Genomic DNA, 16,345 nt, shown 5'->3' with positions numbered 1-16,345 from the left:
GTTACGATACGTTACGTTACGTTACGATACGTTACGTTACGTTACGTTACGTTACGTTACGATACGTTACGTTACGTTACGATACGTTACGTTACGTTACGTTACGATACGTTACGATACGTTACGTTACGATACGTTACGTTACGTTACGTTACGTTACGTTACGTTACGATACGTTACGTTACGTTACGATACGTTACGTTACGTTACGTTACGTTACGTTACGTTACGTTACGTTACGATACGTTACGTTACGTTACGTTACGTTACGTTACGTTACGTTACGTTACGTTACGTTACGTTACGTTACGTTACGTTACGTTACGTTACGTTACGTTACGTTACGTTACGTTACGTTACGTTACGTTACGTTACGTTACGTTACGTTACGTTACGTTACGTTACGTTACGTTACGTTACGTTACGTTACGTTACGTTACGTTACGTTACGTTACGTTACGTTACGTTACGTTACGTTACGTTACGTTACGTTACGTTACGTTACGTTACGTTACGTTACGTTACGTTACGTTACGTTACGTTACGTTACGTTACGTTACGTTACGTTACGTTACGTTACGTTACGTTACGTTACGTTACGTTACGTTACGTTACGTTACGTTACGTTACGTTACGTTACGTTACGTTACGTTACGTTACGTTACGTTACGTTACGTTACGTTACGTTACGTTACGTTACGTTACGTTACGTTACGTTACGTTACGTTACGTTACGTTACGTTACGTTACGTTACGTTACGTTACGTTACGTTACGTTACGTTACGTTACGTTACGTTACGTTACGTTACGTTACGTTACGTTACGTTACGTTACGTTACGTTACGTTACGTTACGTTACGTTACGTTACGTTACGTTACGTTACGTTACGTTACGTTACGTTACGTTACGTTACGTTACGTTACGTTACGTTACGTTACGTTACGTTACGTTACGTTACGTTACGTTACGTTACGTTACGTTACGTTACGTTACGTTACGTTACGTTACGTTACGTTACGTTACGTTACGTTACGTTACGTTACGTTACGTTACGTTACGTTACGTTACGTTACGTTACGTTACGTTACGTTACGTTACGTTACGTTACGTTACGTTACGTTACGTTACGTTACGTTACGTTACGTTACGTTACGTTACGTTACGTTACGTTACGTTACGTTACGTTACGTTACGTTACGTTACGTTACGTTACGTTACGTTACGTTACGTTACGTTACGTTACGTTACGTTACGTTACGTTACGTTACGTTACGTTACGTTACGTTACGTTACGTTACGTTACGTTACGTTACGTTACGTTACGTTACGTTACGTTACGTTACGTTACGTTACGTTACGTTACGTTACGTTACGTTACGTTACGTTACGTTACGTTACGTTACGTTACGTTACGTTACGTTACGTTACGTTACGTTACGTTACGTTACGTTACGTTACGTTACGTTACGTTACGTTACGTTACGTTACGTTACGTTACGTTACGTTACGTTACGTTACGTTACGTTACGTTACGTTACGTTACGTTACGTTACGTTACGTTACGTTACGTTACGTTACGTTACGTTACGTTACGTTACGTTACGTTACGTTACGTTACGTTACGTTACGTTACGTTACGTTACGTTACGTTACGTTACGTTACGTTACGTTACGTTACGTTACGTTACGTTACGTTACGTTACGTTACGTTACGTTACGTTACGTTACGTTACGTTACGTTACGTTACGTTACGTTACGTTACGTTACGTTACGTTACGTTACGTTACGTTACGTTACGTTACGTTACGTTACGTTACGTTACGTTACGTTACGTTACGTTACGTTACGTTACGTTACGTTACGTTACGTTACGTTACGTTACGTTACGTTACGTTACGTTACGTTACGTTACGTTACGTTACGTTACGTTACGTTACGTTACGTTACGTTACGTTACGTTACGTTACGTTACGTTACGTTACGTTACGTTACGTTACGTTACGTTACGTTACGTTACGTTACGTTACGTTACGTTACGTTACGTTACGTTACGTTACGTTACGTTACGTTACGTTACGTTACGTTACGTTACGTTACGTTACGTTACGTTACGTTACGTTACGTTACGTTACGTTACGTTACGTTACGTTACGTTACGTTACGTTACGTTACGTTACGTTACGTTACGTTACGTTACGTTACGTTACGTTACGTTACGTTACGTTACGTTACGTTACGTTACGTTACGTTACGTTACGTTACGTTACGTTACGTTACGTTACGTTACGTTACGTTACGTTACGTTACGTTACGTTACGTTACGTTACGTTACGTTACGTTACGTTACGTTACGTTACGTTACGTTACGTTACGTTACGTTACGTTACGTTACGTTACGTTACGTTACGTTACGTTACGTTACGTTACGTTACGTTACGTTACGTTACGTTACGTTACGTTACGTTACGTTACGTTACGTTACGTTACGTTACGTTACGTTACGTTACGTTACGTTACGTTACGTTACGTTACGTTACGTTACGTTACGTTACGTTACGTTACGTTACGTTACGTTACGTTACGTTACGTTACGTTACGTTACGTTACGTTACGTTACGTTACGTTACGTTACGTTACGTTACGTTACGTTACGTTACGTTACGTTACGTTACGTTACGTTACGTTACGTTACGTTACGTTACGTTACGTTACGTTACGTTACGTTACGTTACGTTACGTTACGTTACGTTACGTTACGTTACGTTACGTTACGTTACGTTACGTTACGTTACGTTACGTTACGTTACGTTACGTTACGTTACGTTACGTTACGTTACGTTACGTTACGTTACGTTACGTTACGTTACGTTACGTTACGTTACGTTACGTTACGTTACGTTACGTTACGTTACGTTACGTTACGTTACGTTACGTTACGTTACGTTACGTTACGTTACGTTACGTTACGTTACGTTACGTTACGTTACGTTACGTTACGTTACGTTACGTTACGTTACGTTACGTTACGTTACGTTACGTTACGTTACGTTACGTTACGTTACGTTACGTTACGTTACGTTACGTTACGTTACGTTACGTTACGTTACGTTACGTTACGTTACGTTACGTTACGTTACGTTACGTTACGTTACGTTACGTTACGTTACGTTACGTTACGTTACGTTACGTTACGTTACGTTACGTTACGTTACGTTACGTTACGTTACGTTACGTTACGTTACGTTACGTTACGTTACGTTACGTTACGTTACGTTACGTTACGTTACGTTACGTTACGTTACGTTACGTTACGTTACGTTACGTTACGTTACGTTACGTTACGTTACGTTACGTTACGTTACGTTACGTTACGTTACGTTACGTTACGTTACGTTACGTTACGTTACGTTACGTTACGTTACGTTACGTTACGTTACGTTACGTTACGTTACGTTACGTTACGTTACGTTACGTTACGTTACGTTACGTTACGTTACGTTACGTTACGTTACGTTACGTTACGTTACGTTACGTTACGTTACGTTACGTTACGTTACGTTACGTTACGTTACGTTACGTTACGTTACGTTACGTTACGTTACGTTACGTTACGTTACGTTACGTTACGTTACGTTACGTTACGTTACGTTACGTTACGTTACGTTACGTTACGTTACGTTACGTTACGTTACGTTACGTTACGTTACGTTACGTTACGTTACGTTACGTTACGTTACGTTACGTTACGTTACGTTACGTTACGTTACGTTACGTTACGTTACGTTACGTTACGTTACGTTACGTTACGTTACGTTACGTTACGTTACGTTACGTTACGTTACGTTACGTTACGTTACGTTACGTTACGTTACGTTACGTTACGTTACGTTACGTTACGTTACGTTACGTTACGTTACGTTACGTTACGTTACGTTACGTTACGTTACGTTACGTTACGTTACGTTACGTTACGTTACGTTACGTTACGTTACGTTACGTTACGTTACGTTACGTTACGTTACGTTACGTTACGTTACGTTACGTTACGTTACGTTACGTTACGTTACGTTACGTTACGTTACGTTACGTTACGTTACGTTACGTTACGTTACGTTACGTTACGTTACGTTACGTTACGTTACGTTACGTTACGTTACGTTACGTTACGTTACGTTACGTTACGTTACGTTACGTTACGTTACGTTACGTTACGTTACGTTACGTTACGTTACGTTACGTTACGTTACGTTACGTTACGTTACGTTACGTTACGTTACGTTACGTTACGTTACGTTACGTTACGTTACGTTACGCTTACGCTTACGTTACGTTACGTTACGTTACGTTACGTTACGCTACGTTACGTTACGTTACGCTACGCTACGTTACGTTACGCTACGCTACGCTTACGCTACGCTTACGCTTACGCTTACGCTACGCTACGCTACGCTACGCTACGCTACGCTACGCTACGCTACGCTACGCTACGCTACGTTACGTTACGTTACGTTACGTTACGTTACGTTTTACTTACCAGTTGGGAACTTACCTTTTTCCTTTACTTACCTGGTTGTTATTTCCTGATAGGCCTTTTTTGTTTTCTGTTTGATAATTAACAAGAAACCAGACACATTGTTGCATCTTTATTATTTATTTTCATAATCTTGACGTGATGTGTTGAGTGTTTGTGTGTATTCATAATTTTTATTTTTCATTGTGTGAAATTGGAAGACACTGGTGTGAACTTTATTGTTGCTTTATTAAATCGCATTTTTTTAATTGTACATTGGATCTTAAGTGAGGGTGTAAATAATTCTTTTCTTAACTGGAGACAACCAAGCACAGCAGCAAATATATTCAAGAACACATTCAGTTTCAGCTATTACACTTAGGCTCTACACAAAAACACATTCCCTCTACCACCCCTCACCGCAGCTTGCAACAACTCACACTGAGTTGATGTACTTGGGTTCAATCCTCCTGCTTTAACTACATTAGGTGCATTACTTCTGAATGTGGATGGGACAGGCCATAGGGAAATGAGAATAGCCATCATGTGCACAAATCTCGAGCAATCCAAATCTCAACTTGTCTTTCTAAGTCTTGTTTTGATATTTGTTAATTAACCATTCCAACTGTCAAATTTCTCTTCTTTCATGTACTCCGCATGCATAAGCCCTCATACATACAAACTCCAACATTTCTGTTCCAGTTTTGCTTCAGTCTCTTAGTTTTGCTGGCTTTTTTGCATTTCTGACTACTTACTCTTAAGCTTTGTAAGAGCACAATTCATTTTTCTCAACTTAACTTAGTGCTTGAGCAACTGTTTTCTGTAGAGATCATTTTTCCTGTTTATTGTATAACAGCAACAACAAAATCACCCCACAACATTTGCATTGTACCGGAGTATTTTGAGCTAAATCAGGATAAGACTCTGTAGATGAAAGCATGTACAAAATTGTTTCTCTATTGTTTTCAATAGTCTTGAGGAAATAATTCTCCTTTCCTTTTTCTGCTACAGTAGCATACAATGAAGAATATTACGTTTAACCCTGCACAACTTCGAGACAACTGATATTTCAAAGCATCAATTCCAGCCATTCTTGGACAAGGCATTTTTCTCAAGCGTATCTTAGAAAGTAATTTGAACCAAGCCATGTTTAAATAAGATTAAGAATACCATATATTCGTTTGTCTTGACATTTCTCATTTTTTTGTTTGTAATCACACAATATTTCTACAGACTATCATATGTAGGCAATGTAACCTAGACACATAATACAATAGATTTATAATACAATAGCTTTGCTATTACTAAATGTAATAATTCACCCTGCGTATGTAACAAATTCTTTCCATCATATTTGATCCAAGCAGCGAGTTGACCTACTGTTTTTATTAATGCTTGAAAATTATATCCCTCTGTCCCATGTACTCTTCAGAGGAGCTTCGGTCAAAAAATAAATCAAGAATAATAAATGACGTGAGCAGGGATCTGCTAAGTAAGTAAGGTAGGCTGCAGTGGAACGAAGCTGATACTCAGAGAAATGAACAAGACAATGGCAAAGCCAGTACACGGTACCTTTAACCTTCCGATAATCTCTCCAGATCCTCCAGTGAGACTTCTATGTCCTCCATAGGCAGCATATGGCAGCAAAGATGGGCATATCCTTCCAACAACACACATAATTCACAGCTGCCTTAGAATCTATGTATCTGGAGGATGAAACCGCTGGTACTGCATTCCCACTTTGATAGCTCAAAGGCCTGAAGGCTGTGCTGGCAAGCAAATGACTCCAGTACCTTTGGTGAAATGAGTAGTGACTATGAGAAACAGTAGGATGGATTTCTGTTCTTGTTTGAAAACATGCCAAAAACGCTTAAATATACAGTCATTTAATATTAGTGCAATCAATAAATATAAATAAAAGAAGCCCTTCTATTCCAACCGTAATTACAAGCATATTCCCATCTTGACAGAAAATCAAAGTTTCAAAATTAAACGAACAGAAAATTTGAGATGTCTACAATTTAACTTAAATTTACTTGTTCCTAACCACTATTGAAGTGTTTACTGTGTTTAATGGTACTGTCATTATTTAATGTTGTTTTCTTCATTTGGGTAAATTGTTAATACATCCTCTTTGTCTGTACTTCAAATCTGCAGTAGATGGTAACTTTTTCCTTAAATGTCCTGTGGAAATGTTTTATTTCTTTCTTTTTGACAACTTTTTAAAGGCTTTGTTTAGCTAGTTTGTAAGTCTTAGTTTTCTCATTTGAGTATTTAGAAGTAACAGAGCATTTAGTAGAGCTCATTGCCTGAACACGTATAGATTTAAACACACTGAAGAAACAAGAGGTTACAAACACACAACCCTGGGCACCCAAAGCTAGTGAGTACATTTAAGTCTAATTTCTCTGCGTGGTCATTATCCATCTGTAAAATTAAGATAATAAAATCCCTTAACCTATTGAGGATTCTGTGAATATAAAGTACAGCCTGACACTATGTTGGTGAGTTCCATTTAAAAAATGGCATAGAAAAACCAATAATTTCTGCTCAAATAGCGTGATCTGAACAGCTTCAAGTCAATAAGGCATGTCCGTACTCCGAACAAAGACAAGAGAACTAAAGACTGAATATTCCTAATTAAGGAAGTAGTGTCCCTGATTGAAGCAGTCAGGGATCCCATGTAAGATAATCTGTGGTGATGTAATTGAAGACCATTATCATGTGCATGCCCAAAGGAGCTAAATGGAGATTGCATGGATAACTTTAATTTTAATGTTTTTTTGAGTGCTTGACTTAGTCACCTTAGTAATTTCTTTGATATAATTTTCCGGATATAGTAATAATTGCTTTAGTGGGAAAGGAGAAATTGAAGTTAGGTTGCATTTTCTGATGTGACTGGAAAAGTAATGTACCCTAGACAACATTGACAAGAATCCTGAAGCAGGCAGACACTGAGGAGACATGGAGGAGACACAGAGGAGACAGTCCTGTTCCAGTGAGAAGATAAGCACAGAAGCAAGTGAAACGCTAAGAGCTTTTCCGTTATCTGACTTTTAAGCATTTATGACAGTGACAACTATTCAGGAATATTTATCTCACAAATACATCACATCAGACTCCCAAGGCTCCGTCAGAAAGTAGACTTGAAGTTCATTCATATCCCATTACTTTCTGTAAACAAGATATTTTTCAACAAGGCTCCTCCTGAAGACGAAACTATAAGAGTTCATCAACAGTTTTTGTTGTCTTGTCAATAACAGTATGTTGACAAAGATTTTGCAGTGCCACAGAACAATCTAACTGATGATCAGTTCTCATATTAGAGCTTCCTTAAGTTCATAAATACACAGATATTGTAGACTGTAGACTTTTATGACTCATCACTATAAGAAAATAAGGTAGAAAGCCACTACTTTCAGCGGCTGCTATTTTTCTATTAACTTAGACAAAATACCTTACTCTGAAAAGCAGCTTACCATATTTTTACGTGGTAGCAAACTACTCATTTGAAGGACAACTAAAGTAAAACAGTTACATGAGGAGAAGACTACAGTCTACTTGGAGTTCTATAGTAAATTTCTAAACCGTCTCTTTTTCCCTTTTATTTCCTTATTCCCTCATCTCGAAAAGCAACTCGGAAGAGGATCGATTCTTCCAACTGTAACATCTGTTTATTCCACCTTGGAAGAGTCACAAAATTATAATGAGAGAATTACGCTATCACTACAGTACGGTTCAAAAGCGCCATTGCATTAATTAATGTGATTCATTCTGAATTCTCTGCACTGAAGTAAACAAACGATCTTGTACTGTTAATAGTAGCCTCAGCAGGTTTACTGGAAATGTTTTATAACAAATGTGATGAACCTATTGAGCCTGGCAGAAAGAGAATCCAGGTTTGAAAAAGGGTGTCCTCAGTTGGCGGGTGCAAATCCAACATGAAAAATGATTAAAAACACAATGTTCACCCTTGAATTTTCTTTAGTTCATACTACGTCCCCTAACCAATACATACCAAATATTACATCCTGCGATAGTAGATAATTATGAGGTGGGAGGATCCCCGAAACAAACTGACAGTATCCAGCGAAGAGTATTTTACTTTAGTTATACCTTTTAGAACACTGATTATAATTCTAAGTATATTACACAAGTAATTCTTAACAGGAACAGAAACCATTCGATTATGCTTAGGGTCCAGTTTCATCGACAAGCATACTCTTAGCATAATTATAAAATTAAAACTTAATTTTGTAATTGTTAGCCAAAATTAGAACATGCAAAACATTTAAGACCGTATGAAAAGTATAATTTATCATTTTTCTCCATGAAAGAAATAAAGGCACTACTCGTCCCTTCAAAACATTGGTATTGTTCAACTCACTCATATCAAGCAAATAACTTGGACTTCTCTATTCTTTGCTAAAAGATTAAGAAAATTATACAAGGGCCATTAAGAAGTAAAAGCAACCTCTGAAAATAAAAATGTTCGAATTAGGAATGAAAATAAGCCAAATGAGTTAGATGAAGGCATGACTACATTACAAGGTCCTGTGTACATAACAAAACACAGTTATGAGATTTGGACTAAATAGCTCTAATAGAGACACTTAGGACCTACGTCTACAAGTGGCTTCTCTATCACCTGGCTGTGTATGCAGCTTAAAGAAAGGTAATATTACGGGCACAAATAGTACAGAGAAATCTTGCTAAGATAGGCCAAGCCTCTCCTTTTTAGGGTGGCTAGTAAGAACTAGACGTCTGGATTGCGCAAGAGTCTTGAGAGTGACCTCATTTTTTGTATTCCTTCTGGTCCCTACAAATACTCTATCTTACGAGCCATGCTCTCTTTTCAATTTATTTTGTGTGCTTGGACAGGAAAGAGGATACCAGCTCAACTAGCATGTAGTATTTTTCTTCATTTCTAATTTCCTGTGTTTTACATATACATTACTAATTATAACCACTTATTTTAAGACACAGACTAACAGGATCTTCATCAAAAGAGTCGAGACAACACTTAAGAAAGAGAGTACCAAACAAAAACCACAGTGAGTATGTGCACCATTTCAAGACTAGTCTAACAACCCATAGCTATGTTATAGCATGTACTTTCTAAGAAGAAAACAAACAAACAAAGAAAAAAGTCCGGTATTGTTTATTCCGAAGGCCTCCGATTGTGCACTGCATTAACAGATCCGTACTGGTCAATTATAGGATTTCTGAGATTCATTCCTCTAAAGCAAGTGCAAAAAGCACTAAAGAACATTATTCCTGGGTTCCATTTATAAAATCATTCATTTTAATAATTGATAACAGTACGTGCTATTTTACCTCTCGTGTTTTAAATCCAACTCTAGATCCTTAAGAAACTGTTACAGAACAGGAAAAAATATATATACATTTCACTTCAGACAATTTCTAAGTAACCAGAAATTAGAGTGTTGTAGCAACATTCATATTTGCTTAACTAAAGGAAATGCATTAAAAGTGAGTTTTTACATCAACGACGTAGTAACCTCATAACCATCATGAGATTTCTGCCAGAAATGGTTAAGATGTAGTTTGGTTAATGGAGGATAATGCAGTTCATAACAAGTCTGGCTTCCATCATTATTTACCAGGTAGGCCAATAGAGACTTGCCTTTGACTTCAGACTTAGGGGAATGCAAACAAACAATTGAAGCATGAAACGAAACAAACACAATAGAAGCTAACAAACAAAGAAACAATAGAACCCAAAAAACAAAATTCACCACAACGCTAATCTGAAAGTTACATTGAAGAAAATGAATAAAGACAGGCTCCCTCATGTCTGTGAGCTCAACCGTCACTCAACCTACTACGGTATCAGCATGTATAACTCAAGTTCATCAGTTGTCTGTCTTTCAGACAAGAAAGTCTTTCTGATGCCACATTCCTGTCACTGATGATACACATTACAGTGTATGGTCATTACAGATTTATATTGCCGATATTGCTAAACAGCTTGATATCCACATCACTTTTAAGACTTCATAGTAAAAAGTAAATTATCTTAAGTAAAGTACAAACTATTAAACATGCAGAGAGCTTATTTAACCTCTCATCCCAGCCTTCTCTGGAAAGCCAGAATTTCAAACAGTACTCAAACGAGTCTCAAGGGAATGATCAATCCTAGAGGCACACAGATCTTAATTATTGTTATTCCATAGAGAAAACCGACCAACCAACCGAATGAATAAATATTCCTTTTGCTAGGCCAAAAAAATTCCCACCTAATACAGTGATGAATTCTGAAGCATCATAACCATCTCTGCATTTTCAAGAATGAATACTGTCTTTTGAGATGCCTTTGTAGTCTTCTCCTCTTAACTATCTACAAAGGCTGTTTGATTTCTGTGAACTCCACTCAAGTTTCCTATGTAGTGGATAGAGCAATGTGGACACCAGAACTATATGTTTTAGAAAATGCTTATGTACTTTAAGTTATTTAATTCTGAGTACTTCATTACTGCTGTCCTTTGTGTGAACTTGGTCCACAGCACCTAAATACTTGATTTGCATAAATAAAGTTTCATAAATGATAAAGTAAATGCACGCATAGAGACACACTTGCAATCAACTCAAAGTTGTTTTGTATACATACAAGTCAGTCTCAAGCAAAGAAAGTGGCTGCAAAAAAGAATGAAAGCATATGCTCCGAGTGAATCGAGAAAGGCAGACATAAAGACGCTAAGGGAAGAGAATTCAGTTAAAAAGGAAAAGCGATTAAAAAAAGCCACAATTGAAAGGGAAGAAGTTTTAATAAGTTAGGCAAACTAGATTGAAAATGCTGTTAATTATGCCTAGCATCATATATGGCAATTAAAAAAAAGCAGAAACAGTGGTTGTAATATAGTTGTTTTATGTCGTTAGTGTAGCAGAAACTGCAGCACATCCTCATCTAGGCACAATTACCAGCTGTTGCCATCAGGGAAATAATCCTTTCTTCACTATTCTACTGTACAAATCCTATGTCCAAAGCAACCAGTTGCAATTAGGAGGCTAAGTGGAAACTCAGAATACTTAAGTTGTAGTTTTGCAGTCAGAATCCTATCCTTTCTTTCTCTTTTTATGATAACTTTCTCAGCCATTTCTTCCCTAAAATTCTTGTGTATCACACTTACCTTACTGCTGGCATTCAATCTTATTCTAAAATGCTCTAGATTAGTTTAGCGTACCTGAGAGAATTAAAAACAGAGAATTATCCTGTGACAATTGGTAAACACTGTATTTTATAATAGTTTTAAGAGATCTAAGTTCATTTGAGGACTACTATCAACAATGCTATTTTAAATGTTATTCAACAAGATACAGAATATCTAAACAACATAGGGCAGGAAGTCACTGATGCAATCAGATCCATTATTACCTTGATGATTTCACACTAAATTCAATTACGAGGAGACATGTTTACAGCGTTTCTTTTTTGTTGCTATTGTTAGTTTAATAATTCCATTTTTGATAGACATGTTTACTCATACAGACTGAGTGTCTCCATCCCACTGAATAGGAAACTGACATTCAGACACAGATGCAGCCTTCTGCATTTTGATTTAATGGAGACAAACCTAATACAGACGAACAGTAGGCTGCCAGCAGACCTTTCAGATCTACTTATGATATCGCATGGCATCATCTTAAAGAAAACACATTTGTACTTTGTTATAAAATTTACCTTTCTTCAAGCAGTGTTTATACTTACGTACGCTTACGTGTGCTCATGTATATTCAATGTAGATATATTTCTGTCTAGTTAGAGACCAGCTGTATGCAAGTGGAGGGGGCTGTGAAGATTTAAACGTACAGTTGTAGGAGATTCAGTGCTGGATAATGGAAACTTTCCCAACATAATCACTCACAAAAATAAAGACCGCAGATGAACTAAGACATACACATGTGTATTATTGCTTTGTAACAAGTAAAGGCAAAGTCGGTCAGAAATCATATCTGATTCTTGCTTGTATTTCATTCAAATGAGATGTCAAAAACTTTCATGGGTAGTAATGCATATAAAAAAATATCAGCTACAGCACATAGTAGCAAATAATAGAAGAGAAACATATATGTACATACAGGGGAAAAACAAGTGCATTGGATTGGACATTATAGGAAGAAAGTCATTTGAAGTAAAGAATAAGCCTAGGAGACAGAAGAAACAGGTCAACTACCTGGGGACCTATAAGTACAACAATACTCATCGAGAGATTAAACTCTGAATCTGAGACCGGTGAGAATCAGCATGTTTCTTAAAAGAAGCAATTTAGAGTATTCCGATTGCTCTGAGAGGAATTAGGCAGGCAGCCAGGGATTTTCAGAGGACAGTTACGGGCTTGAGCAATGGTGTAAAGCTGGCTATATTGCCTTTGATCCATCATCGTAGCAGAATTTCTCAACCAGTAACAGACCACTCACCTGAAAAACTTGCAATATATTCCTGTTCCTATCACAGATTTCCTCTAGGCCTGTGGACAGACTGGTGTAAATGCTGGAAAATGAGAGCGTTTCGCAGCAACTGGGTTTGGAAGCGCTCCGAATGGCAAAGTGGGATAGTTTGTACAAGTTGACTCTGCAACTGTATCCCTCAGCCTGGCTTTTGAGAAGGAAACAAAGTCTGTAGTCCAGCAGACGCCCAGGGTCAGCAATGACAGCTAGGAAACATGCCTTGTTGCCTCCTCTATATTGCTTCAAAACCACAGTTCGGTGTGAACTTTCAGGGTAGTTCTCAGGCCTGTGGCAACCTTAGTCGCTGCCTCTTTAGAGTGAATTCTTTGCATTGCACTGACATGAAGATTATGTGAATGGGATTGGTGAAGTAGCCTGACAGAAAAAAAAAAAACTCATTTTCTCTCATCTGTTATAGAATTAGCGCATATCCATGACCGTCTGCACAAAGCCATGGGCCAGCTTAGCTGGAGGTGTGGATTATGGGCCAGAATTAGAAAATGAGCAAAGCTAGGAGAGCCTAAGCTATCTGAAAACCTGTTACTACAGAAAACTCAAGTACATCTCCAGAGCTTCTCATCTGCAGGTATAGCACTGATACAGTTTTTAGACTTTAATCTGTAGGTAAAACTTCACTTCAATAAGTAGGAAATAGAGGAGAAATGTAGATAATAAATCACAACGAAATGGGACAGATTGTTTGTTCCATGAATTGTCTTTTCAACAAGACATCTATTTTGTTTGATATTTTTCACAATTCCTACATCAGGCCTCTTTAAAAAAAAAACAAAAACAAAAACAAAACACCACTGTCAACAACAAAACACAAAGGAATCATATTTTTCCGTCTTATACTGCCAACAGGCCTTTTTCCTGAACTCCTACAAAAAGTGCATCAGACAATGTATTTAGCCAGATAGGCTAGCAGCATTATTGATATAGACAATATACAAAAACATCTTGCTGACCAATCTACAATGCATTAGCTCGCATAGATTTATAGTGCCCTGAACTAACTTCCAGCTATTTGCAGCCATTTACCTTTCCAAATAAAGTCATTTCTTAAAAAGAAGCCTAACGAACAAGTCTAGCCAGCAGTTCAACTACATTTAAACCTCAGATTCTGCAGAGAAGTTTTACTTGAGCTATAATAAATACGTTTAGCTTGGAAGTCTTTCACATTTGTTAACAAAGGACTGTACATGAAGTGAAAGAGACGTAAGAACCTGTAGCTTATAATGCTATAGTGTGATGGAAAGTACAGCCATAATAGCAGAACGGCACAATCCTAGACTTCAGCAAATGAGAACAAGCCCAAATGCAACAGACACAAACACAACAACAAAATAAGAGAAACTACTTAACTTCAGAAGGTGTTCAACAAGCAGTGATCTCTAGCAAGGTACCCTCTCCTCCAATGCAAACCCTTCAAATGACATCTGGGAAGGGGTGAATCCTGGCTCCACCTGTTGTAGTCGTACAGGTACATTGCACGTACCTGAGCTGCCCTGGGTTGGCCTTGACTTCCCACCAGGTGCTCAATCACCGGTTCAGGCCATGACTTCGCGTTTTCTCTACAGAACCTTTGAAGACCTTTAACGGCACAAGATTGTAGTTTATGTGACAATACAGGATATTATCTCTAATCAATTATTATAAACATAAAGAAATACACGGACTCAAAAGAAATGTCTTTTCGCTTCTATTCTCTGATTCACTTCTTTGACCAGTGCAAAGAAGGGAAGATGACAACTGAGGTCTTTTGACAAAGTTCAGCTTTCTTAGGTATGAGACAGCTGCTTGTATAACATGTGTTAGTTCTTAAGTAAAACTTAATCCTTTGTGGCTCGTCTTACTATGATGCGTAACACAACAGCTATTAGAAGTGGCCACCTTAACAACATCTTCACATCAATCTGAGTTAATAGATCAACTACATATTAAGCTTACATAATGGCAGCCTTGCATGACATCTTTTCAACACTCTCACTTAAAATACAGATATGCTGGCGCCTTTGTTCACATTAGCTGTAGCTGGACTGGTCAACTGCATGCAAACTGAAATAAAAATTAACTCCACTTACGTTTTTCATCTCCCACTACTGCAGGCACCAGCGCATCCCCAGCATTAAACATCTAGTCATTTGACTTTTGTGAGGATCCGGCTCCTGTAAGGGATGCAAACTGTAAACGAATTCACAGAACAATCCACCACCTATTTACGAATGTGAAGATATTAAAAAATATATAACATATATCTTAATATGTTATAGTGACAAAAAAAATCTATACAGTGAAGTGCAAAAGGCACATATGCCAGCTGAAATCACAGGCTAGTGGTAACACAATGCAGAGTATAATGGGGAGCTGCAAACAGACTAGGAGTGCCAACAAAGCTGTATATCTCTACAGAAAGAAATATCTCTACTGGCAAGCAGCAATCTGCTGACCAAAGCACTGTTGCTGACTTGTCAAGGGAAAGAATACTCTGTGCTTTAAACCAGCAGTATGCGAAAGGACTGTGGATCAGGGCCTCTGAGGTAAAAATGATTTGGGAGAAAAAAAAAAAAAAAAGAATCAAGTAGAATGACTGCTACATTTCTAATTAAATATATAGTGCAATAAGGGGGAGGGGGGGATGGGAGGAAGAAATACTTGCATACTCACATTGACCCTTAGAGCTGAAGTCGTTTTCTTCTGAGTGGTGTGGCTTGCAATCGGTAGTGCAGAGCTTTTAAAAAGGATATAACGCAATAAGAACTGATAGCTGTCACCATCTTGTCTTCTGCCTTTTCTAATTTCACCCACCAATGGAACAAGCGGCTCTTTGTTCATAAAACAAGGCCGCAGGAAGCATTTTCACAGTGTAATCTTGTGAAAAATCACGTTTTAGGAAGCGAGATCACCCTTTAGCCCTCTTCTGTCTTTATTTTACCTCAGAAATACCAGCAGCTTCAGCATGTTTGGAAAGGAATTTAAGTTTAGTAGTTCTTTGTTTCAAAGTACAACAAACCTATGCAGACTGAGAAACAACTGTCTGGGCATGAGTACATAAAATCCATTGCTTGATTTCATTCATCTACAGCTGTTTTTTTCATGAAAGCAAATATAGCAGCGTTCACACCCTTGACGTACTTAAATACCGACCAGTATAAAAAACACATTCTATTTGAAACACTGAAATCATGTTTTCAGTCCCTTCTAAAGCAGAACAGGCTGTTCAACGCATTTTAGTGAGATGTTCTTCAGGTGAAGATTGTGGCTGTGGCACTTAATAACGGTGATGCCAAGGACATTTTGGTCTTCCAATAATTACTTAAGTATTTTGTAACTTCACAAGTACAATTTCGTCATTATCAGTAC

General features: G+C 37.7%; 1 long non-coding RNA gene across 1 annotated transcript; it reads right to left on the bottom strand.

Moving 5' to 3' along the window:
- Positions 1-5,275: 5,275 nt before the first annotated feature.
- LOC128084294 (uncharacterized) lies at positions 5,276-15,821 on the bottom strand. Its single transcript, XR_008208443.1, has 3 exons — positions 15,650-15,821; positions 15,067-15,150; positions 5,276-6,306 (listed from the first exon to the last, which is right to left on the bottom strand). It is a non-coding gene; the product is annotated as an uncharacterized LOC128084294 (long non-coding RNA).
- Between the last annotated feature and the right edge of the window lie 524 nt (positions 15,822-16,345).

The sequence above is a fragment of the Tympanuchus pallidicinctus genome, unplaced genomic scaffold (genome assembly GCF_026119805.1).
Source record: "Tympanuchus pallidicinctus isolate F22 unplaced genomic scaffold, pur_lepc_1.0 scaffold26, whole genome shotgun sequence".
Lineage (NCBI taxonomy): Eukaryota > Metazoa > Chordata > Aves > Galliformes > Phasianidae > Tympanuchus > Tympanuchus pallidicinctus.
Note: the sequence above shows the minus strand (reverse complement) of the source record. Positions and strands in the feature narration are given on the sequence as shown.